Here is a 24,442-nt window from a genome sequence, read left to right as displayed (position 1 = left end):
TTGTACTGCACAGCTTGTGACAAGCGCGTTTCTTGCTCTCAACGTTCCCAAGTCACCCAACATATTGCCACCGGATCGCACATAGAGAATAAAAACAGAAAGAAAGGGAGGACGTCCTAACAAGCCTTCCTTACATCTCCATCATCAAGTAAGTCAACTCTGAGTACAGATCTGTGTCGGGCTTTGGTTAGAGCAGATACCCCTTTCCACAAACTTAAAAATCCTCGTTTCAAAGGATTTTACTCGTTACAAGTCCATCTTACGCCCAGATCTTAAGTTAGTTCTGCCGGAGATGTGATGTAAAGCTTCTCTCTAAATTCTCATTCACGTACAATGTATGGTCTCATTTCCTCTTTAACTGGTGTGTCAAACTCAATTAAAGCACGGGCCATTTGGTGCAACAGGCAAGATTCACGCGGGCCACAACATATTTACAAATTTTTCCTAGTTTTCCAATATCTGGAATCAGAGACTGAGAACAGTCTTCATTAAGGCAGCTAGATGTTTATCAGTCAATCTTGATCTGTATGCCGTTTTATTTAATTTCATTGACGGAAATAGTTGCTCGCACAAGGACGTACCCCAAAAGTAGCACCAAATTTGTACAGAAAACTTTTTTTTGGATATTTTTCACCTAAATAAGAATATATTTTGGGAATTCCTATTTCGCCTTTTAAAATCAAATCATTGTGGAATGCCACTGAGACATATGGCTTCCAAACGTCAGCTGGAACTAAGCCAGCGCATTTAAACAAGCCCACTGGCACCTAGGAAAGACCCTGGGCCACTTGTTCACTCGTCTTCAGTAGTTGAAAAGAATCAACGAGGGAATGTGTGTACGGTATTGCCTCGATCTCCCCCCCAAAGCGCTATTTCCTTCATAAAAACTTTTTCTATATTCATTTTATTTCAGTACCACAAGAGATTACCTTGGGGGCCGCCAGTTTGATACCCCTGCTTTTTAGAAATTCAAATATTTACTTAAACTTATGCTGTATATATTTTTCTCTACAAATACAAGGTTCAACAAGATTTCTCAACATAAATTGCGTTAAGAAAAAGTTAAGTTAAGTGTTTACATCGATTATTTGGCATCTAGGATAGGGGTCATGAAGCCTGCAAGCGGACATGAGCAGCCAAACAAACTTGTGGTAGTTTAGTGGCTGAAGTTTAAGTTGAGCGTTCAAGTTTTCCGAGTGATATCTAGGAAATTTCAAGGTAACCAAAAAGTCCATTCGTGGACACGGGCATAATATGCTTTTGTTTCTTGTCAAGATCTATCTAACCAACTCCTCTTCGCCTGCCAGATTCTTACTTATCCTGGAGCTGGGTTATTGCTCACTTCTTTAAAACTATCTGCTTAAAAGTAGATAAAACTTACGAGTATCTATATCCCGACTTACTTCTTAAGGGAGAAAAACTTAACCTTTTGTCCAAATTTTCCTCTTAATTGAAAACATCTTCGCTGAAAAATTCGATTTATTTTCCAGTAATTTTTACTCAACTAGCGGACCATGACTTAGCATGAAGTATGAGTAAAATGCCAGAAATCCGCTCAAATATCTACGCTCTATTAACCGTATACTTAAGACTCATTGTCTTTGCAGTAGATTTTCATTATGAACCTGTGGGAACATGGCAATGTGAGATAGAAGTTTGTCACGGTTGGTCGGATTTCTTTACATTCTTTCAGTTCGGAGTTGATAATCTTTTTTTCCAGCCCTTTATTCCTTAATGGCTCACTTTTCTGACCCACCTCCATACCTCCCACAGAACCTCAGCTCTGCATGACGTCATTTCCGTTCTTGTCTTATTTATTAGTCAACTTCCTCCTCCTTTTCTTTATTCACCTCCGCCATTATTCTCACCACCTAAACTTCCCATAGAAACCATTTTTTCCTCAAATAATGTTCATTTTTCCCAGTTTTTTGTTGTTGTTTTCTTAAAACGTCCATTATTGTAAGAAATAGTTCTCTTGGATTTAACAATTTTAGTAATGTCTATTTGTGTTTAATAATATGCAAAAATTGAAGCCAGGGATTTTATAATTGTAAATCTGTAGAAAGTACATTCGAATTTTGTATTTTCCTTACTTTTAATAATTGTTTTTGCTTGCTTATCATTTTAACACTTTGTAACAGGTACATACAAATAATAGCTGAGCGGAAGATGGTGCTCCTGCTGGTAAAAGGTTTGGAAACCCTACTTTAGGGTACGATTGTTGAAATTATTTAAGTGACTTCCTTGTAGTTAAATTCTAATCTTGAATGTTCATTTTTTACCTTGCTTGTTGCATAGTTTACTCAATTTTGCGATAAATATTAGGCTTACCTTCGCTGAAGGGATATTGGGTATCTCCCGATGCGTACAGAGCTAGAAGTGACTACGAAAGAGTTGACTGATAAAAAAATGAAAAGTATTCTTTTGAGACTTCGTATTCACGATGAATTTTAAGCTTTGGGTGAAAAAATCTGTTCTTAATGGTTTTCGACAGTACTGTGATCTTTTATTATTAAGATAAATTGTGGAAACTGCCTCAAAAACTAAACACAGGATATTAAAACGACATATTTTGCTTAGCTTCTCCCACGGAAACGTAGCACCAAAAATCGCACAAATGGAAGTAAAATTTTTACTTTTAAAAATCTTGCCGATCTTTAAAGATCTTGAAAACAACTTCAACAAAAATTGTAACTGAGCGCATCTACAACTTGATGTGAAATATTTTGCGAGGAAAACATTATTAACGGCAAAGAGAGAGCGGTGGTTAGACCCTTCTCTAAAGTGTCATTTTTGAGTAATGTACCAACGACAGTTATCTTAAAACCGGAAATAATAGAAATGCGACAGAAATACAAAAACAAGAGTAGTAATATGTGGAATAGAAATGACTCATTAGTTAAAGGTAGCTGGAATTCTATGGAATGTTGAAAATTTTTCTATCTTATCTAGTTTAAGACAGTTGCATCCTGAATTCGGGGAATATTTATTATGTATTATTGGCACAAGGAGTGAGTTGTCTTCTGGAATGTAAGAGCACCATTGTCCTGAGCAGGAAGTATCGATAGTCATCGAAGCTGTTCAAGCCATGCGCTAGACTGAACGTGCTTTTACCGTACCAAACATTCTGTCGACGAAATTTCGGCTTGTTACTGACAATTTGACAGCGTATAAGTAGTATTTATCAGATGTTCCTTAAAAATTCAACGGTGCCACAGAAAATTCCCTAAGTCGTAGTAATCATTTAAGATTAAATATTTCATTAAAAAATCAAAGTGTAAAGGATTGATAAAGTTTATCTTAAAGTAAGTAAAGCCAAAAAAGATGTTTTAGCAGCATTTACTGAAATTTTAATGCTAAATATTTTAAAATTTAAGCGGTGAATAAACTTTTTCAAAATTTGTTTCCTTATTCTTCTACTATCTATCCTTTTGCAGCTGCTGTCCCTCAGGAAAGTAGTATCCTATTCTTTTCATTATCCATTACTTTCTACATATCCTCTCATTCACACACTCATATCTTTAGCAAAGCATTTGACATAGCTCTTCCCGCAACACGATGTCCTAAGCACACATGGACTCTAATAAATCTTACAATCCTTTGATCAGTGGTTTTATAGGTGGGCAATGATGGTTAAATTCCATAAAAATAAAAACATAACCATCACGCTGATAAGTTGGTCTCCAGCTCTTGTCCAACATGCGTTGGTGAAGTGAAGTATCTAGGTCTCAACATAGACAAACGGTTGACCTGGAACCCACAAAGAAGACTGAAACGAAAAGAAGTGAAAAGATGTATTTCCTACCAAACGGTTACTGGACAAGCGCTCGAAACTAACCCTATACAGCAGAAAAAAACAAAATACAATACAAACTACAAACTTGGCAATTTTTTTTAAAGGCGATTTGTACTTATGGACTGGATTTTTCAATCAAAAAATTACCGGGAAATTTGGAAAAAAATTCAAAGCTGTGATTTGAAATGGTTTTCTAAACCTCTTATATAATACATACACATAGATTTTTTAACTTTTACATCAATAATTTTTTAAGGAAAATGGTTTTAAGGGCATTCTCAGGAGGTTAAAATTATGTTTAATAATTCGTAGTTTGAAAAAAGTAATATAAGTTAGAAGCTCGAGGATTTGCATTATGAAAAATTCATGTGAATGTTCACACTTTTTGTTAACTCAGGGAAGGTAATTTTTTGTATGTTTTATTTGTCTATAAAATGCGTGGTAAACTAAAGTGCTAAACTGAATTTGATTATTAATAATTATAAAATTAAAGTAAAGTAATTGCCTATTTTTTCAGGCCGGCTTTACGTCCAACTACCAATTAGGTGTCGTGGACGGTGGCGATTAGTAAACTTACTTTACTGTAAATTCCTTTTATTTTCCATTAAATAAAATCCAAGGTCTAAGACCCGGAATCGAACCCAGCACCACAAAGCAAATTAGCTGTGCAGGTCTCGCCTCTAATCGTTTGGCTACCGTGGCGCCTATTATTAATTGTAATGTTTACACTTGATTTTTAAAGAATTTCCCCTTTAAAAAATGATGTTAATATAATCTAGGAAATAAAAAAAAAAAAGTTGTACTGTTTTAATTTTATAAATCAATATGAGATCTACATATTGAATACTCAAGCGGTATATTGTCCTCAATCTCTTTAATATTTAGGGAGGTCTTTTCTTGTTTGGGACGAGCTTTTGGAAGTCAGGGAGACTTTGTTTTTTCCTTCTTCTTTTACTTTTTGTTGTTATCTCTAGTTCCCTGGACCTAGGCTATAGAACCTTCTTTTCTTCTTATAGTTTCATTAAACTGGACGTTCTTGTCTTTTTTTGTGTATATTTATATTTTATTTTTAGAACGGAGGGTTAGAAGCTTTTAATAATGGTAGTATGGACATAGTATGGAGGAGGTTGAAAGAAATGAAGCCCAAAACTTATCAAGATCGATTATCTAAAACCAGGTTGTAGGTCTTGTGAACAATGCAAGCACCGTCAACTTGGATGACTACGTTGACGATATCGAATGGTTCTAGAAGAATTCTGTGTTGGCGTGTGTGTGCGCGTGTTTCAGAGAGGAGGAAAAGGAGATTTCTTGAAATCAGGAGTGAGAAACAAAGATGGAGATAAGGTGGGTAAAAAAATATGTCCTTACAAGGACAAATAGAACAAAAAGAAAGAAAAGGATAGAAAAAAAAAATATAAAAAATATTAAGAGAGAACCGTCGGTCGTGTCATAGAGGTTTGTATAACATGGTGCTTCTGAACAGCATTAGGTGCTTCTTGTATGTTTCCCTTCAGAGCCTCTACTGTTGATGCTGTTCATCAGATTACTGTGGTTAAATAGGGCGTAATATCTGTTTAACTCTCCATTGTTATCTTTAACTTGTCCATTTTGAGCAAATACTGTAATGTTGTTTCATTAAATATGAGAAAATTAGCCATAAGTAATTAATTGTAATCAAAGAATCAAGGAGAAATTCGAAGAGATGAAATTTAATTAACTTTTATCGATATATCGTTACCAATTATTCTAAAAAAACTACTTGCGATTGCAGTTTGAGAAAATGAATTTTTTTAGAGAATGATTTGAATTTAAAATAATATGTTTTGATTATTTTAAGTTTCTACTACTACGATTCAAGACTTGTCAAGTTTTTAATATCTCATAATGTAGGTTTTCAATTTTTCGTTCAATGATTTTCTTCAAATTCTTCGCACTAAATACAAAAAATACAACCTCCTAATCTGATCTTAACAGCAGTTAAAAAATAAAATAACTTAGTTAATTCTAGATTTCTACTTAATGATATTCAAAATCTATTTCCAAAATTAAACCTACCTTAGTCTTAACTTATTTTAGCTTTTCATAAGTCAGCCAGTTTTTTTTATATCTAAGTAAAGAAGTGTATTATAAAAATAAATGTGCCAATAGCTATAACCAAATTCTGCCATACTGAACATAATTTATTGTTTTACATTATTTATTTTTATAATTATACATTTTATTGCAATACCTTTATCCTAACCCATCAATGTGCTTTAAATTCTTATTTTATTTTATGAAAATTTTTTCAAGGGGGAATGTCCAATTTCACTGCAATAAGGATAAAGGTAAAGAAAAATGTTCAGCTATTTGACCAATATATTCTTAGGAAGAATTATGTTCTTAGTTATTGACACATTTATTTTTGTAATTATTAATATAAAATACAATTATTTTACTTAGGTAAGAAGATGACCAGTTGATGATTAAAAATTCATCAAACTGTAAAAAAATGGTGACCAATAATTTTTTTTTTTATCATTTATTTAGTTACAATCAACGCATTTTGCGTTATAAGCAACAATGATAACAATAAATAACATTCACACATATCAAAGTGGAGAAGTTACCCAGCGGTAACACTCCAATAACATTCTACATTCTACTGGCTCTCTTCATCAGAGAGGAGATCACGAGGCCACTGTCTTTTAAGACGTCTAGAAGTGTTGTCTAGAAATGTTCTTGAAGATAGATGTTGTACCAGTGGATTGTGATGTGTTTGAATGTTAAGATGGAAGTTTCTGTAACGTGTTTTTGCAACTTGTGTGACGAAAGGAATGTTCGTCTGTGTGAATGGTTTGATTGGTGACGTAGAAAGGAGTGTTTACTATAGAGCGAAGAATTTTAGATTGCAAGCACTGGGATCAATAAATCTAAGTTGAGAATATGTAAAGTTGTATTTTGGAAGATTTGAAACTAAGAAAAAATCTAAAATGGCTTTGACATTCAAAGTCTTAAAAGAGGATGACCGATGAGTTTTGGATAATAATCCTCCATAATGGGGAAAGGTTAGATCATTTTTTTTTAAATATTCGCGGCCCAGCAATGTTCTAGTGGCATGCTCCACACGGAGAAGCATCAGCCTCGCGACAAACTTGAACTAAGAGAGCTTGTTTTCACGGGTCGGTACCGACTCTCCAGCTGACGGTGGTTATAGCTCTCATATGGTTAATGTTACTCCCGATATGGACATAAAAGAGAGAATTCAGTCGAGAATAACTTAACTGGGTGGAAAAACGATTACTGAATAGAAAGTCTCCGTTTTACTGGATTTAATTTTTGTTTTACACTTGCTTGAAATTAAAATTTCTTTTTTTACATAATTAAATTAAAAATAATAAAATACAATTGGAGTATCAGTGTACACATTCAAATCTTTTCTTGTTTTTATTGAGAGTTCTTAATGAGCAACTTACCACTAAAAGAAATTTTCAAAAGATATCCACAGATTAATGATTTAGCCGAGTTATCTCACTTCATTCACCGTGATTTGTCACATTTTGTCTATTTACAGCATGCATCACTTGACCCACAGATTTTATTGTCAGTTACTAACACCGATACAAGAATACAAAATGCAGAGAAAGATAAACATCTAAATGCGCTTCAGTTCTTGTCAACTTCTCCTTCTCCTTTTTATTTTTAATTCTAAAAAACAGATAATATAAAACAGGTGAATTAAAAAGAAAAGAAAAAAGAAATCTAGATAAATAAATCGGATGCAAGAAGACTTTGTCACTACATAGGCTTAAAGGATCAATCAAATAGACTAACAAAGGACTAACAATCCAAACCACTGTCGTCCCTTTTTAGACTAAATCCTTTTTGATCAGACCTCAATGACTATATCAAATGAATTTAGTCATACGGTTAAACTTGACTTCATTCTAAATATGTACATTACTTATGTATATTGTGGTTGTCATTCAATTATGGCTTAAATAAATTTAAAACCAGAATCTTTTTTAAATATATAATGATAAACTAATAGGAATTGCATGTTTGACTTTTCAAAATAATTGCCAACCTGCAGTTTAAAAAGAAATTGTTATTATTAATAAGAATAAGGTACATTATTGTTGTAAAACTATGTTTTTATATCATCAAATTAATGTAAAACATTAATTATAAAATCTACAACCCTGAAGATGAACTAGCCCCAAGGTTGAAGGATTGACCTCAAAACAAATAAAGTTTGACTGAAATAGGCTATGATATTTTTTCCCATATGATCTTTGAATCCTATAATGTTTATAATGAAATCAATGAAAGGACTTAAAAATGAAAGAAAATCACAACAAATACTAAAGCAACATCAAATGAGTTGAAATAAGAATACATCTCACCCTGATTACAATAATTGGGTTTAAGTCAATTAATTTCTTTTTGTAAATAATTAAAAAGAAATAGAACAAAACGAATATAAATAAAGAATGGGTGTTTATTAAAAATCAGTTGATAAACAAAGATAGAGCAAATGTGGGTGGAGTTGGAAGAATGAAAAATGGAGATGTGAGATGTAGGACCAGCAGGGTGAATGAATGAAAGTCTGTGGTCCATAGTTAATAGAGAAGCTGTATCTATTTCGTTAAGTAATTATTTGACGGCTCGTGCCACTCTTATTATTCCATTACCTTCAGCAAATGATAGCCGCCTTGCTCCTATCTTACTTTAATTTATGACCCCCTTTGTGAACCCTCTTTTATTCACCTCTACTTCTTCCACTATCTTCCGCCCCACCCATTCTAATATGATAATAACAATTGAAATTAATTAAAAAGAAAAGAAATAAAATAGATTAGATATACGTACATATGTTGAGTGATTGTAACTGAAGTTAATCTAGAATGAATTGCATCTTATTCCTTCTTTATATAAACTTTTATGAACTTCAACTTTTTAGTAAAACTGTACTTTCTTCACAACTTGGCAGGAAATTGGTACGACTATTTAATTCTTATAACTTGCTGCTCGGGCTGGCGAATTGAACTAAACGTCAAGTTCTTTACAATTAAAATTTCTTTTACTATTTAGGCAATAACACTGGTCAAGTTTAATGATAAATTATTAGAGCAAGTGGAAATCCAACCAAATCCGCTTTCTGGGATTCTATCTGGATAGCAGAGTAAATCGGAGCCCACAGAAGCACTAAACAGGCTCCGAAGAAGACTTAATTGGGCCGAAAGGTAGACAGACTTGCAAATTTGGCTCGAAACACATTGTTTTAATCACAGCTTCATTCTAGCTCCTCTCTTAGAGGCTTTTCAGAATTTGGTTTGCTTATGTGCTTTGTGACAACGGATAACGTTGGTTAAGTAGAGGCACCGCAGGGCCTAAGGGCTGGTTAACTCAGTCCTATGTTCAGAACAGATCCAGTAAAAGATTCATCTCTCACAGCTTTTCTTCCCTCAGCAACCTTGCCTTATTAATGGTTATCCAACCTTTTATCAGAAAAGGTCTCGCTTCAAAGATCCTGCTCTCTAGCCAACTTTAGATAATAAATAGAAACTGCAGGTTCTTACTAGATAAATCTACTTGTTTCGTAAATTATGAACTTTCTATTTTATATTGATTTTAGATTTAATGAAATGGAAACGATTAGTACGTGACTGTAACTTTAAAAATAATGTAGAAGTTATTAGAAAATAATGAAATGTAATTATTTCTATTTTTGGAGTTCGTTTTAATTAACTGTGCAATTAGGACATAATCTACAGTAAAATTTTAAAATTAAGCCTAATTACAAGAATAAATGCTAATTCAAACTAATCATTTCTAAAAAGAGAGCGATTTATAGGAATTAAGGATATTTTGTGATTAGAATTTATTAATTTAAAAAAAATACGATTTCTTAATTTAAAAAAAAGTTTATCCGTCGTAGAATGCATGTTAATCAGCTGTTATTTTAATTGCCCTCAATATTTTGTAACGTTGGTAGGAGATGAAGGCGCTGAAAATGAATCTATGACAACACTAGTAAATATTAAATTCATAAATATGAAAATTTGAGTTTAGTTCAAATTATACTAGCGAAGAAAATTCCAAGTAACAATTTTACGAATTAATTGCAGGAAAAAGCAGACACATACCAATTTTCAAGATTCTAAGTCATACGTTTTCTAGAATTTCGGCAGTTTTACGAATTAGTTGGTATTGTCGGACCAGCAGCTAGATTCGAACCCGAAATTTTTGCGTAGGAATCTAGAACACGCTAACCACTGACCCTAAATCCCTTCCTTTAAGAAATATTTTTCAAACTTAATTAACATTAAGAGTTACAACCACATCTAGGACCAGTACCTTTACGGTAACTGTCTTAACTTCTTTAGCGATCAAAAGTCAGTTAAAATACATGCTACTTGTAAGTGCTTGGCTGTAGTGTGTAAACTAAGTGGAAACTGATTGTTGTTTTAGATTTTCTCTCGGTTGTGTCACGTCTAAAAGAGAGTAGCAGACATTACGATCTACGTAAATCACAGAGTGCTATCTAGATGAACGGTATAGTAACCTCATATATAGCTGTTTATATACTGTGTAAAACTTGTTTCAATTAGAATTTCATTGGTTGGTGATAAATTTTGATAGATATTTTGTGAAATGATTTTTTCCTTTTATATAGAAAAAGTTTTTCAAACTCAATCCTGCAAAAAAAAAAGCACTTCAGAGTCAATGACTGATTAGTGGAATCGAAAAGATTTAATGGCGTAAGCTGGATTCAGTATTTAAGTGTTAACAAATAAGTGGGAATCTGCGAACGAAATAAGACAATTAAGTGTGGAGGCGATGAAAACAACTAGGGTGTTGATGTGTAACTAACTGTTTTTTTGGAGACGAGCTGCCTCCAAGACATGACCAGTCTTCTACAAAAGAAGACAAGAACTGAGGATAGTGAAAATGAAGTTCAGGAGGAAACCAGTTAGACAGAATAAATAAATGAAGGCATGCGCCAAAACTAAAGAGGATTGTTTAACAATTGAAACTATTGGATATGTCTTCACACAAAGGATGAACCCGAGGAGTTTATCCAAGAGAGATTTAGAGGGAGCGCTGAAGCAATGAAGGAAGAGATGTATATCTTGGCAACATGGAAAAATAAGAAAGCAAAGATAAGCTTGTCCGAAACAGACCAAATTCTCTTGATCTTTCTATTTGAAAGATAAAGAACACTTAGTAAGCCATTCTATTCAAAATACAGTCTATACTCGTGGACTACGCTTCCCTAAAGTGAACGGTAGTTCTAAGTTTTTTGTAACATCCTTCCAAACATACAAGCAGAATTGGACTAAATGCATTTCTTTAAAATGATAACAATAGGCGTTCGATAGATTTTCTCTTCCAGCTTCTTACAGCTCACTGTCCGGTGATGGACAGTGTTGTCTGTAACGAGAGAACACTGTCCGGAGGCCGGCAGTGCACTGAAAAAAGCTCCGGGCGCCTTAAATCATTAAAAAAAAAAAAAAAAAAAAAATTGGCGTTCGAAAACAAATTTGTGCTTATTAACTTTAGTGCGGAAATAATATTAGCTTAGAAGTGAATCAGCAAGAACAGACTTTCTGCACGATTTTTTGTGAAGAAGTGAAACAAAATATATAAAGAGTTTTTATTTTATTTATTCTACGCTCCTAATGATAGTTGCTGTTATTGAAAAGGCATTGCGGGTGCTCTTCGTTGGCTTTATGTTATAGAAAAAGATGGCGTACATTTTGAGAAGGTAGTTTAGATTTAAATAAAACTAAAAGTAAAGTAATCGCCTATTTTTTCCAGGCGGGGCTTAACGTCCAACTACCAATTAGGTGTCGTAGACGGGGGCGAAAGCTCATACTTTACTATTTAATATTTTTTCTAACGAATAAAAAGTAGCGGAATTCGAACTGGGGACCTCCCACTTACAAAGCCACGCTCTTGATCACTAGACCAATCACCCGCCCCTTTAGAGTTGAATTGGTAAAGGCTTAAAGCCAAATGTAGGATTTTGTGTGTTTGTATGGGATAACTCATTATGATAAAAATGCCATTGCGAAAAAACAATAGTATTAAGTGATAGCTCCTAACATGTCAAATCTATCATCCGTTTTACATATTGCCGAGGTAATTGCGTCGGCAGTTGTAAAATTTATTTAAAAAACTCATGAAATTTTTATATGTATTTCTGTAAGCTACCAAAATAAATAAATAATAAAGGCTAATGTGTTTGTCAGTGGGTTGGCCAGAAAATAGTAGCACAAGAAAGAGTTGGATTATTTTATGTTGGGAATGTCAGTTTCAATTATTGAATGCTGGGAAATCTGACGCTAAGATGATCCCTGTAGAAGTTGTTAGCCCACTCATGGTTTGAGGAATTAATTAAGTAGATGGGTAAACTTTTGTGATGTAAGTTGTTAAATGAACAGATCTATGTTATTCTCTAGTAAATTGTAACTTAAAATAAAGTTGTAAATTGAAATGTACACCCAGAGAATTTATTACTGATTTCTAGTGGTCTGATCTGATCATTCAAAACTTAGCTGTAAGTGCAAAAGTTTAGTTTTGAAAATGAAAGAATAAAACTTTAATAGAAAACATTGGTGTACAAAAGAGAGCACAGGTAGTGGAGGGACAACTGTCCTGTGGGGCTCAGCCACCACAGATACAGGGACTCAGTGGGGACTCCTGTCAGGTGGGGCCATACAGAACATTCTTCAAATACCACTCAACTTTACCGCACAACTAACACAGCGAACTGTCCTTCTAAGTCCTTCCTCCCCCTCCTCCTCCTTGAACTATAGGCGGAAAAGTCTTTTGTGACACACAGGAATTTCTTTTACTAAAATTGTTGGCTTTATATTATCTATTTAATTTAACTAAACATTTAGTTTGGCTAATTTGTCAGGTAACTGAAAATTAGGCACAAGTTTATTGACTCCTTTGCGCAGTTATTTGCGTTATACTTACTACAACAACGCAAATCCTACGATAACTAGTCCAATGGCAAACAACTCATAACTTAGAAGAAAAGTTATTAAATGATTTTTATCAGTCAAGAAACAAGCCACACTGGTTCTTGATATCAGGAGTTTTTTTTCCCCCTAAAGTACAATTTAAAACAATTTATCATTAAATAAAAAATATTGCAGAAGATAAAAAATAGATAAAATGAACACATTGAGAAGTGAGATGATATTGTGCAGACTGCAGGTGGGATGGCTGTTGGGCAGGTAAGTGCTGCCACTTGATGGAAAGGTCACTGACAGGTACATCTCTGTTTCTCGCTCCTCCAATGAAACAAAGATTGAATCCCAGCATCACATTACTCACGCTACATAACATCATATATACACATATTCATCTGTCCCGTTATTAAATATATTCACAACAATCGGAAAAATTTCTCTCTTTGTTTTTTTAAACAAAAGTTTTTTCAATCTTTTTGAATTATGCGATAAATGATAACAATTTAATTAAATGAATAATCCCCATCATATTATTTAATGAAAGTCTAATCAACGAAAATAAGGTCTCAAGTACAACAGAGCTTGCAGACGTGTTGCAAACTTAAAAATAAAATATGGATTGGATAAAAAGAATCTAAGTAGCAATTAGACAAATTAAGCAAGTTCAGACTCACCAAATTTAGAATAACAATGTAAAAATATAATATTGACAATAAGCCCTGAAGATGGCCTAGTCTCTGGGTCGAAAGCTCGACAAAAAATACAAAATTAAAACTAGAATGTGCATTTTATCATTTCTTCCTTCCAGATTGTTTTATTTGAAAAAGAGGAAGTTAGCATTAAGATAAGCGAAAAATGCATTAATTGTATTTTCAACTAATTTGGGAGAGCTAAAACTTTGGTAGCAAACGTTTTGAAAAGAATATTATTGTATGTCTTTAGTCAACTATTCAGTTGACGCCACTGAAAAGAATCATTCACAATTGTCAACATAAACTATAAATGGAAACATAAATATGAATTATTGAAGTAATTTTAAAAATTAAGTAACAAAACACAAAAAGATAAAAGTGTTAACGAGAATACTATAGATATGGTGACAGCAGTAGCACTCTACAGTGAACTAGCCCACAATGTAGTAGATATGTAGCCCAATTTACATAGAGACCTGGCCTGTATACAACAATCAAACTGGCCATTCTAAACTGTGAAGAACAGCTAGAAGTATCTCAACTTTTATGAAAGAACATGTCAAAACATTAGATTAACCATTTCTTTCACGCCTTGTCATCTAAATTTTACTTATAATTAAATTAGCTCTATTCCATTTATTTCAACGCATCATAAAGTTTACCTTTTTTTTGTTATTTAACCATTCTTAATAAATTATTTGACTCATAATTCATTTTTTTGTAGGATATTATGTTTTTTTTATTTACTGTTTTCTTTACTTCAAGAAGGAAGTATTCATTTTATGGAATTACTAAAAGGAAACGAAGAAGAAAATGTTACCGTCAGCTGCTGAGGTAAAAAAATCTTTGTGGACTTATAAAATGAGTAAAAAAGGAAATTTCAATAATAAATAAAAGCTATTACGCAAAGTTGGGAGATTTAATTTCTACCATTCCCAAATCAGCACCTAGATTCGCCTATGGCCTCGATAGAAGTACAAATCTAAGAAGCTTTAGGTAGCTAGAAAAAGCTGCTCTGGATGTGGAGTTCGTAAAACTAGGTTAATTGGGTTACATCCTTTAACCAAAAATAATAATAAGAAGAAATCTGGTGTGTATATGCACGACTTTAAGTCACTATGCTTCTGGAGGTTTTATTTTACATAGTACGTTAATAATAACTTTCTTCAAAGGAAGGAAACCTTCACTTTATCCTCCCGAGCAACCCCTAGTCCCCCCCAAATTAGTCCAATATAAATCTACGAAGTTTCGAGACAATCGTAGGACGCATTTCCAAATAATTTCAAGAGGGTTCATTTCCATTCAGTAAAATAGTAGATGAGGTTTTGGAATTTTCTTTAAAAGAAAGTGGAGCATGATACTGATATGCTCCTTTAAAAAAAAGCCATAATGGTACTTCAAAAGCCTTATAGCCCTTAAAGTACTCTTAATACTCTTAAAAGTATAATTTGGAAAAATGATTCGCATAAAATTTCTGGAGTATCACTATGAGTACACTATGTGTTAAGTACATTTCTCTGAAATTATTTATGTTTACAAATTTTTTAATATTATGCATCTAATGTTATACTTATTACTGGTAAAGCCATTAACATAAGCATAAATTGTTTCATACATTCTTCCACCAAATCCAATTGCTTCCAATTAAATTTGTTTTAAATAAATTTTTTTGCAACATTGTTCATCCAAAAATACTTATTAAAATTTTTGTTTTTTTAAATAGGAGATTCCAAAGATGCAGGTGTAATATAAATGTGGAACACCTGTTTAAAAAGAAAGAAAAAAAATTATTAAAAGCTGAATCATTTTATTACAAACAGTTTAATATCTTGTGCAGTGGCATAAAAACCTTTATTACCTAGTTGCTTATTACTTATTTAGCTCCCAACATATTAATGCTGCATTTTTTTTTTATTTTTTTTTAATTTTATTTATCCCTTTAAACTTAAATAGTATTCATAACAAATATGCGGCCAATAATTTTGACACTTAGCCCAAATTGGAAGTAAATATGAATCAGTTGGTTTTAGTAAAATGTATCATTAATATTTCTTATTACAACATAAATTTAAAATGGTATCCTAAAATATAAGGATATAATCACTAAATATAGGTGCACCTGATTTCTGCTTCCTTGCTTATTTTTTTTAAATTAAGTAATTAGATGTCTGGTAAAATACCTGACTCAGTTTAAGTAATACAATTTTCTTGCTACAATTTTTTGAGAAAAATAGCAAAATATCTCTAAATTTGAATTTATATTATTAATTACCATAATACTTAACTTTTACTAACATTATCATCATTACAAAACTGCTTTATCTCAAAATTTCAAATTAGAGTGCCCTAAAAAAAATTTGCTAGAAAAATTATTCAAATATACTTGACTTGCATGTATCAGCATCATTTTATTTATTTTTTGAAATTGATTTAAGTTAGGATCACGTAGGATTATGCTAGATGATTTGAGTGGTTTGCAGTTCTTAAATTTGCTCAAGCAGTAGCAAGAATAGATTTGGAATACAGGTAAGTGAAGTGAAATTCACTTAAAACATTTTGGCAAAAACTGTTAAGTTTGCAAAGTTACCACTTAAAAAAAAATAAAAGAAAAAGAAAGTAAATAAAAATAGAAATACGGTTAACTGGAATAAACTAGAGAGTAGACTAAAATTGTACTATGCAATCATCAAACCGCTTTGGGTGAACCTAAGGATGATTCATCTTTAAATACTAGCTTAAGAAGTTAATTAGAGCAAATTATAAAAACAAAAAATTCAAATAATGACTCATTTCTCTTCATCGTTCCGTTATTTGGGTAAAATTAAAATAACACTGTTGTTTTTGACAAATATTTAGCGGTTAGCAAAGAAATTGAAATTAAGAATTTAAGTTGTTTGATTTTGTTAAATCAAAGTTTGTATGCAATTATTTTACACAGTAATTTTTTAATGATTTTATTTTATTTTTTGTTCAATGTATCTGAAGCGAATAAAATTAGGCGTAAAACCTTCACTTACAACAATTTTCACCAGTCTTTATTGGATACATTTTCTGAAAAGTAGACATCTTTATTCGATGTTTGGTTCAATAACAATTGTGTATCTTCCTGTTGGAATAGGGTACCTTTACAATTAGGGAGCAGCTATCAATATCACCTAATAATCAATATCAGAAAATTATCATGTGTTTAAAAAGTTAGAGTTGAAAATCTTGGAAGATCATAATCTGAGCATCTTGGAAGATCTATGATTGATAAGCTCCGCTAGTTTTGGGTCACCTGCAACGCAAGATAATTGTAGAGATAGGTGTAAGAAGGAATCCCCGACAGGCATGGTAGGCCGCTCCTTTGATGGTAGGTTGATGTGGAAGATCATTTTGGATGGATGGGTGTATGAAGATGGAGTGCAGGAAGATGGATTTATTAAAGAAGGGTGAGCACCTGAAAACATGAACACACATAAGGCATTAAACAAGAATTTAGAATAGATTAGAAACTGGGGAGTCCAGTTGGCTAGTCTTTGCTGCTTATAAAGCATCAATTAAGGTCTTGTAAAGGAAACCCTTCCTTTTCGCAACATACAGCGATCTCTCACCAACTTAACATCCCTTTCGGCTCTCTGATCTCAAAGTGCCAAAGATCACATGTTGTTAAACGGCTCTTGCTACCTCAGTCAAAATATGGTGACAGATATATACTCCCCAAGACAAAGAGATAATACACATCGCTAGAAGAAGGAAAAAATTAAGAAAGTTGTCTAAAACAGTTACTGGACGGCCATAGACGGATAAGCTTTACCTGCTTTAATATCAACAGCAGCCAGCATGAATCAAAGCTGCTGAAGGCAGCCACACCATGGAGCATCTTTGATTGCAAGAAATTTGAGAGCAATCAATCAAGGATGATCTAAAAATTGGTACTGGGTGGAGAGGATGGGCCAGTAACATTGAATAAAGGTTTGGATCCATTAGATTTTCCTAGTTTTAAATGTAGTTTTTTCAATTGTTTATAAAATTATAACCTAGTATTTAACATAACTTAGCGTTTCAAATTATAACTTAGCATTTCAAATTATTACTTAGCATTTCAAATTATAACTTTGCATTTGATATTATAACTAGTATTTTGAAACTTTGGAGAAACATTGTTTCGAGTGTTTTATTTGTATTTGTCAAACATTTTTGTACGCAGCATGCTAAAATAAACTTCCGTTTTTAGAGAGAAAAGATAAGAAAAAATAATAATAATAAAATAAAAAAAAATTCAATTTGAAGTTTCTGGTTACCAACTACAATTCTAGTTTCTCACAACGACCCAAACTTAACTGAATGACGACGAACCCACAGAATAGTCGAGCAATTTCTTGGTTTTCAAGGCCCACACCCAACAAACCAGATTTCAGAATATAAAATATTAAAAAATGAAGAAGTAAGCAGTACATATTATTAAATAATGATAGTCGATTTAAGATGAAACAGAGTGTGCCAGTTTTGGTTATCAGTAAACGTTGTGTATGTTTTCCAAAAATCTTATACTACCACATTAAGGCTGAAAGATAAAACAGAAATTAGTCTCTGATTTTAATTTTGTTATGTAGACTAGTCTTATGTTAGGTAAATAGAGTAAAAATAGATGAGTGAGATGATTATTCCGTAATTGAGAGCGTTGGGAGAAAAATCGATGCAGAAGAAGCGATAAATTAAGATTAAGGCGAAGAGAAGGGGTTGTGATGTTCTGTTCAGCTTTTATTTTCATTTTTTTTTTTGTTTCTTTTTTGTAATATAATTTTAAAGTTGTGTTTAAATAATTTTGTGTATCCGTTCACTAAGTCCATCGATATATCGATCGGTGAATATCTATGTAGAAAATATTATGATCAATACATTTTTATAAGAATTTTTTAAGAGGGCAGGTTTAGTTGTGGCGTGGCGGACTGGGCACCAAGTGTATAAAATATGCTCCAGGCAATTTGAGGTCTTCTCGTCCAAGTTGGATAAAGTAAGGAGTGGAAAAAAGATGTTTGTGATGTGATCAGATCAAGGCTGATCGGCTCTTCAACTACAAACACACTCAGTCGCGCTTAACACTGGCTACTATTATTACAATTTACACATACGTACATACTACTATCACATTCACAAACACATACATACACAAACTATGAAAAAAAAGAAGTGAGAGAGTAAGATGAAGTTTGGTAAACCCTCCGGCCTTGTGAGCTCGTCAGAACGTGGGCCGATCATGTCGCCCCAGGCAATCACACGGTTACACATACACAAATAAAAGTATTATAAGTATACAACACATATACATGAACACTTGAACAGTTTCTAGAAAGAACACTGGTAGAGTCTGGTACAGGGCGGAGCTCTCAGGACGATCTTGGAAGCAAGAAGTGAGAGGCCGAAAGATTTTTTTATTTTTGAGTAGGGGAAAAATATAAGTTGTCCATTCCATCATAGCCATAAAACTGCTGCCCTCTACTTTGTTACGTCCTCCTCGGGTATCTCAACCACCGAAGACACCGATATACTTTTACATAAAACTGAATTTAACATATCTAGTAATCAAACAAATGCATATTTCCATCAATTCAAAGTTGTTTTTTTTTATTATTATTAAACAATTCTAATTTCCACATGATATTAGTTTGTCAGTGGTTCACACATCCATTACCATAATCCCCGTCTCTTATTAGGGCACCGTGGAGCCCATGCAGATCCTCCTTCATCCCTATTCATGTCAAAATCCTTTTCTTTTCTTCCTCTATCCAGCAATCTCTCTCCTGCTTTATCCTCCGCTTACAGAACGTATCCGACGTCTTCTTCCTTCCACCCACGTCGCGTACACTCAATTTGGCAACACTTCCATCTCACCATCTGTCTGTGCAAGCGTTTTTGATTTTTATTTACAGTCTCCATGGCCGGTACTAAGCGTAGGTCTCTTCTTACCGAGTTGTACCTGATCCTTTATCTTCTAGTCTTTCCAAAACCTTTTCTCAGATAAATCCTTTCCATTGCCAGGAGATAGCTTCATAGCTTTCTTTATTCTAGAGCTCGTCTCACTTCTGAACGTTTCAATCGGGAGGAAAACTGTTTCATAAATAATTTCCTTTGCCTTCAGCGAGATTTCGTTCTTTTCCAGACTATGTTTGCTTTTTATTTTTGTTTTAGGTAGCTTGTAATTACCTCTTTTCACCTACTCTTTCTAGCACCTTCTATCCTTCCAAATTTATTTAAATGGGCCCCCAGGTATTCGAAACTATCTACTAGCTCCAGTGTAATTCCCTAATTGTCTACTGGAAGTCTCCTTCTAATTTTATCTATGCCATGAATTTAGATTTCTCAGCATTAAAGCTTTTCCTTCGCCAAATCTTACATCAGTACATCCAAGTTAAACCGGACGTTATACTCTGGATTTGCTAACACCAGAACTTCTTCAGCATAAACCAGCATACAAAATCTTAACACTTTAAACATTCCTGAACCTAACATGCCACTTTCTCAGGACTAGAAAGGTGAAAAAGGGTCTTAAAAACCACTCTTGTGATAAAGTTTTCTGACAATCCCTCATATTCTAATTTAGTAGTACGGAAATGGTTTCACATTTTCGTATGAATTTAAATTCATTTGAATGATGACAAAAATTGATTATTGAATACAGGATCTGAATGATTGTGATACAAGTTTTCAGTTTGCAGTTTCTTTCAATCAAGAATCCTTATCTGTAAACCTGGATAAAAAGTTCCACATTCTTTGCACTTAAATTCCTGAAGGCCATGAGTTTACTTTTCATATTCTCCAAAACTCTAAAAAAAAGAACTGGCGCACGATCCTGTAATTATATTCCAAATTTTAGAAAAATCGGATGACCCCCAAATAGCCATTTGCTGATTTTCTCCACAAATTTTAAGCTCCAAGAAACTTTCAATCTGTAACTTACAGTAATAGAAATTCGTATGTGTTTGAGCAAAAACAATTTTTAATTATTATTATTGTATTATTTTGTTTTTAAGTTGAAGACTAATTTCTGATCTTTAGAGAGCACACATTAGAAGAAGTATTAAGTGTTTTAGAGAAACCCATTATTGTGAGGCTAATTATCTATGTAATGGGAAAGTGAAGTACTTACAGTTGGCCATAAAATTTAACCATTAAGTTTGTGATGGTTGTACACTAGGTGTGCACAATCTTCGATTATTTCTCAATCAGCAATTACACATTTATTGTCATATGTAGGAAATAAAGATAATTTTTCTATAGAATCGTGTTAATGTGTTTATCAGATTGATAATTTCTTGTAAGTTAATGTGAATTGTTAGCACCAATGTCTTAACTCTACAGTTGGCATTGGAATATTCTATTTGTAACAAATAGAAGAAGTCCTCAAGTCTCGTTCAACTTTTTTTAATGATCCAGAAGTCAGCTGCAACTTCGATAACTTCTCTAGAAGCTTTGTTAAAGTTAGATGCTATTGCTAGTATTTTTATGCTTTGTTTTAGTAGAATGATTTTTGTTAGAAATACTTCTTATGTTTGCCAAAACTTCTTATGTTGCAATACATAACTAACCAAATCCGCTTAGAAGTATTTTTTGAAAGTAAAAGAATACGTTGCAGACAGAAATTCCTTGAATCGTGACACAAAATCCCTTCATTTACTGCATCCACTCCTAACTGCGTTTCTCCCTAAAACGAAACTAAAATTTTCTATAACAAACTGCTTACATTTTACTAAATTCTTAAGCCGGTTTATCCTTAAGTAGGAAATTACTAACACATTGTCTTCCCTACTACAAAGTTGTTTCTGATACTAGTAGATTAGTAATTTTTGTTACTAACAGTTTAGTTGTTCCTAGTGCTTATAAAAAATGTTAAAGTAAAAGTTTATACATCTTTGAAGCTTAACTAGTTTAAGATTCTCCTGTATAGTTTTCTATAATTCTGCTGTAGCTACTGTAAGAAGATTACTTAGTTAAAGAAAAAAATGTTTTCTCAAAAAGTAGCTAAAATTGTAAATCTTAATTTTGTAAAAGTTATTACTTTCGGTGAACAGATTTACTCAAATTAGGATTTATTTTTCAAAATATTTAATTACCCGAAACATAATTTGAGGAATAATTTAATATAATAAAATCGGTGTTTCATTACATTTCATTAAGGTCAAACATCTATAAAACTACTTTTTTATTAGTGAAATGTCATGAATAAAAATAGAAAAGAATTCTTTTTACGCAATTAATGAAACACTAATCAATAAAAAAGATTCAGTAAGAATATTTGCGTTAATTTTTGACTTTGTTTACCTCTTTTTCTCAAAGTAGAGTAAATATTCATTGGGAAAAAAAGCGCTGAATATTTTTGCCTCAAGGATAGCGGGACGGAATCTATGCCCCAAGGCACCGCTGCCAAAAGAGGCTTATTTTGCCTAAATATTTTTGCCTTAATCGGTTTCTTATTTTCAACTTAACTCTAGTTATATTATCAAAAGTGTAGATAACTGGGAGCTACTAGCATGAGAGCAACTCGTACGCACAAATTTAAATATTTTGTCCCCAAAAAATATGTTGAATGATTATGTTCCTTATCGGAGTTCTTCTTCATATGTGAACATCGACTAGTTTCAGGCTTTTAAATTAATACAAAATATAAGAAACCATTGACTAGAGCAGCGCAATGAGTTATGCTTAATTTGAATTATCAAAGAAATTTCTGATGATGGGTGAATTCTTAAAACTAAGAAGTCTATCACGGAAAAAAAATCGCTGATGATCTCGGGGGATATATATATACTGTATTTTAATTTTACATTTTTTTATTATGTATTTTTGTAAAAGTTTGTATGATTCTGATATGAGTGTAAATCTGCAGACTATGTCCATGCACTTTGTTTCTTTAAGATTTGTATTTTAATTATATAAATTTTATAATTTTAAAATTAATAAACCATTTATTATTATTATTAATATATTTGAGGAATGGAGGAACTCTTACATACAAGCACTCTTTCATTGAAAAGTAACTATTTTATGCAGCAAACACAAAAACAGTTTAATTTATTATCTTTTAAAGTTTTTAATGAGTGGTAAACTCCAAATCAATTACAGAAATTTTTTGGTTTTCGCTTAACTCTTAACTTTCAGGCAAGTAATATTTTCCTTTTTTAGTGTAGCCTGTAAGTTATCGGTATAGGTTTTATCGCTTAGTTTGTTGTCTAGGCACTTCTCAACATCATCTACATTTGCTGTTCATTAAAACAAAAAAAATTTAGGTTAATAATCCTAATTCCTTTAACTAATTTTAATGTAAACCGTTTGTTATAATATGACTAATCTAATTGTTTTGATTTCTAATAATGTATGTTCAAATTCTAATAGTCTTGCCCCAGATAATTTGTTGTATTTGTCATTTGAATGTGTCGGCCTCAAGCTAGTTATAGTTCATTATTTTGGGCGATATTGTACAGCAAAATGTTTCTACACCTGCTACATTTATTAGTAAATGCAACATCACTTCTATTAAGGACATACATTGCATTTAAAAATTTGTCTCTGAGGCTTTAAGAAGAGAGCATTCATTTATACTTTCAGAATATTAGTTACTTCTTTAAACTACAATTATACTATTATTATGGTTAATTTTTATTCCCAGAGTATATTGTTAATTTTTCTTTTATTTATATTCATATGCTTTTAATTAACTATTGTTGTATTTACTTTGTATTTGCATTTATTATTGTCAGGGCAGCGCCCTACAAAAGGATTTTATCCTGTGTTTGTAATCTAATAAATAATATTTTAAAAAATATAGGCCTGATCGCGGCAATCAGAATTGGACTTCAAAATCTGTAGATATTCCATTGTCTACGTCATCAAGTTTCTAAAATAATAATGATAACTCCAAGAGAAAGTATATTGATACAAAAATATTTACTTCGCTGTCTTTCTTGAATTTAGTTTTACAAAAGATTTCCTACTAAGAGTATTTTTGCCCAAATGAGGATATTCAAGGCAGTCTAAAGGCAACCATTTTTGGGACGAAGCCGCACAAGAGACCCTATTCAATTTGAGTACCAATATCTAATTAATGTGCAAACCATCTGACTAAAATGTGTAAAATATAAAATAAATTATTAACTGAAACACAACAATGTTTTTATTGATTTACAGCATTTTGAATGCATTTCCATTCTTGTAAATGCAAAAAGAAAATTCTAACAATCTATTAAAAGAAAACAAAGTGATCCATTTCTTGGAGATTCATGCTTTTTTTTTTATTTCGAAGTAAAGCTAAACATTGAGCCAACATGCTGAACCATTAATGATACTTCCTCAAATGGAATTATTGCCCCTTGCTTAATATTGAACTAAATGCAAAGGCTTTTACTCTGTTATCAGAAGCTCTTTTCTTTGAGGGTTTATTTGTAAATTCAATTAGAAGTTAGTGTTCCTTCTAGAGAACTGGAAATCCTAAGTACTTCTGAGTTATGTTGTTAATTTACATAATTAACGAGCTGTATTGCTGAAAATAAGCCAGATATTTTTTTAAATATAAGGCCTGTTTAAAGGTTTTTATAAAATTTGACGGTTTTAGAGGGTATGATTTAAATTTGTAAATTCAGATCCAATTTAGTCGAGTTAAATACCAAGAAACAATTCGATTTATGCTATAGCATGGTGAAAATCGGGCCCTCAGGATTCGACAAAATTCGACAAAAGCAGTTTTGGGCTGGTCCTCAGGATTTATACGCAAGAAACTTGTATAAATGATTGAGAAGATGATAATCTGTTGGTGGAAGACCGTCTGGTGAGAACGGTGAGTGCAGCAGAAGTTGCATCCATCTGTTTGCAACAAGTAGATATGCAGGCGGGTTTTTGTCATGCTGTAGGATCGGACCCTTGTGTTGTTTTATGCCCTCTGTTTTTGGCGTAATATGCTGAAAGTTTTATTCATGTTTTATCGATATCTTGACATTACTTTTGTAGAGGAT

General features: G+C 32.5%; 1 long non-coding RNA gene across 1 annotated transcript; it reads right to left on the bottom strand.

Moving 5' to 3' along the window:
- Positions 1-7,195: 7,195 nt before the first annotated feature.
- On the bottom strand, positions 7,196-15,198 carry LOC141457009 (uncharacterized). Its single transcript, XR_012460160.1, has 3 exons — positions 15,073-15,198; positions 8,648-8,811; positions 7,196-7,483 (listed from the first exon to the last, which is right to left on the bottom strand). It is a non-coding gene; the product is annotated as an uncharacterized lncRNA (long non-coding RNA).
- Between the last annotated feature and the right edge of the window lie 9,244 nt (positions 15,199-24,442).

The sequence above is a fragment of the Rhodnius prolixus genome, unplaced genomic scaffold, assembly GCF_049639745.1.
Source record: "Rhodnius prolixus isolate KJV_2025 unplaced genomic scaffold, Rpr scaffold_10, whole genome shotgun sequence".
NCBI lineage: Eukaryota > Metazoa > Arthropoda > Insecta > Hemiptera > Reduviidae > Rhodnius > Rhodnius prolixus.
Note: the sequence above shows the minus strand (reverse complement) of the source record. Positions and strands in the feature narration are given on the sequence as shown.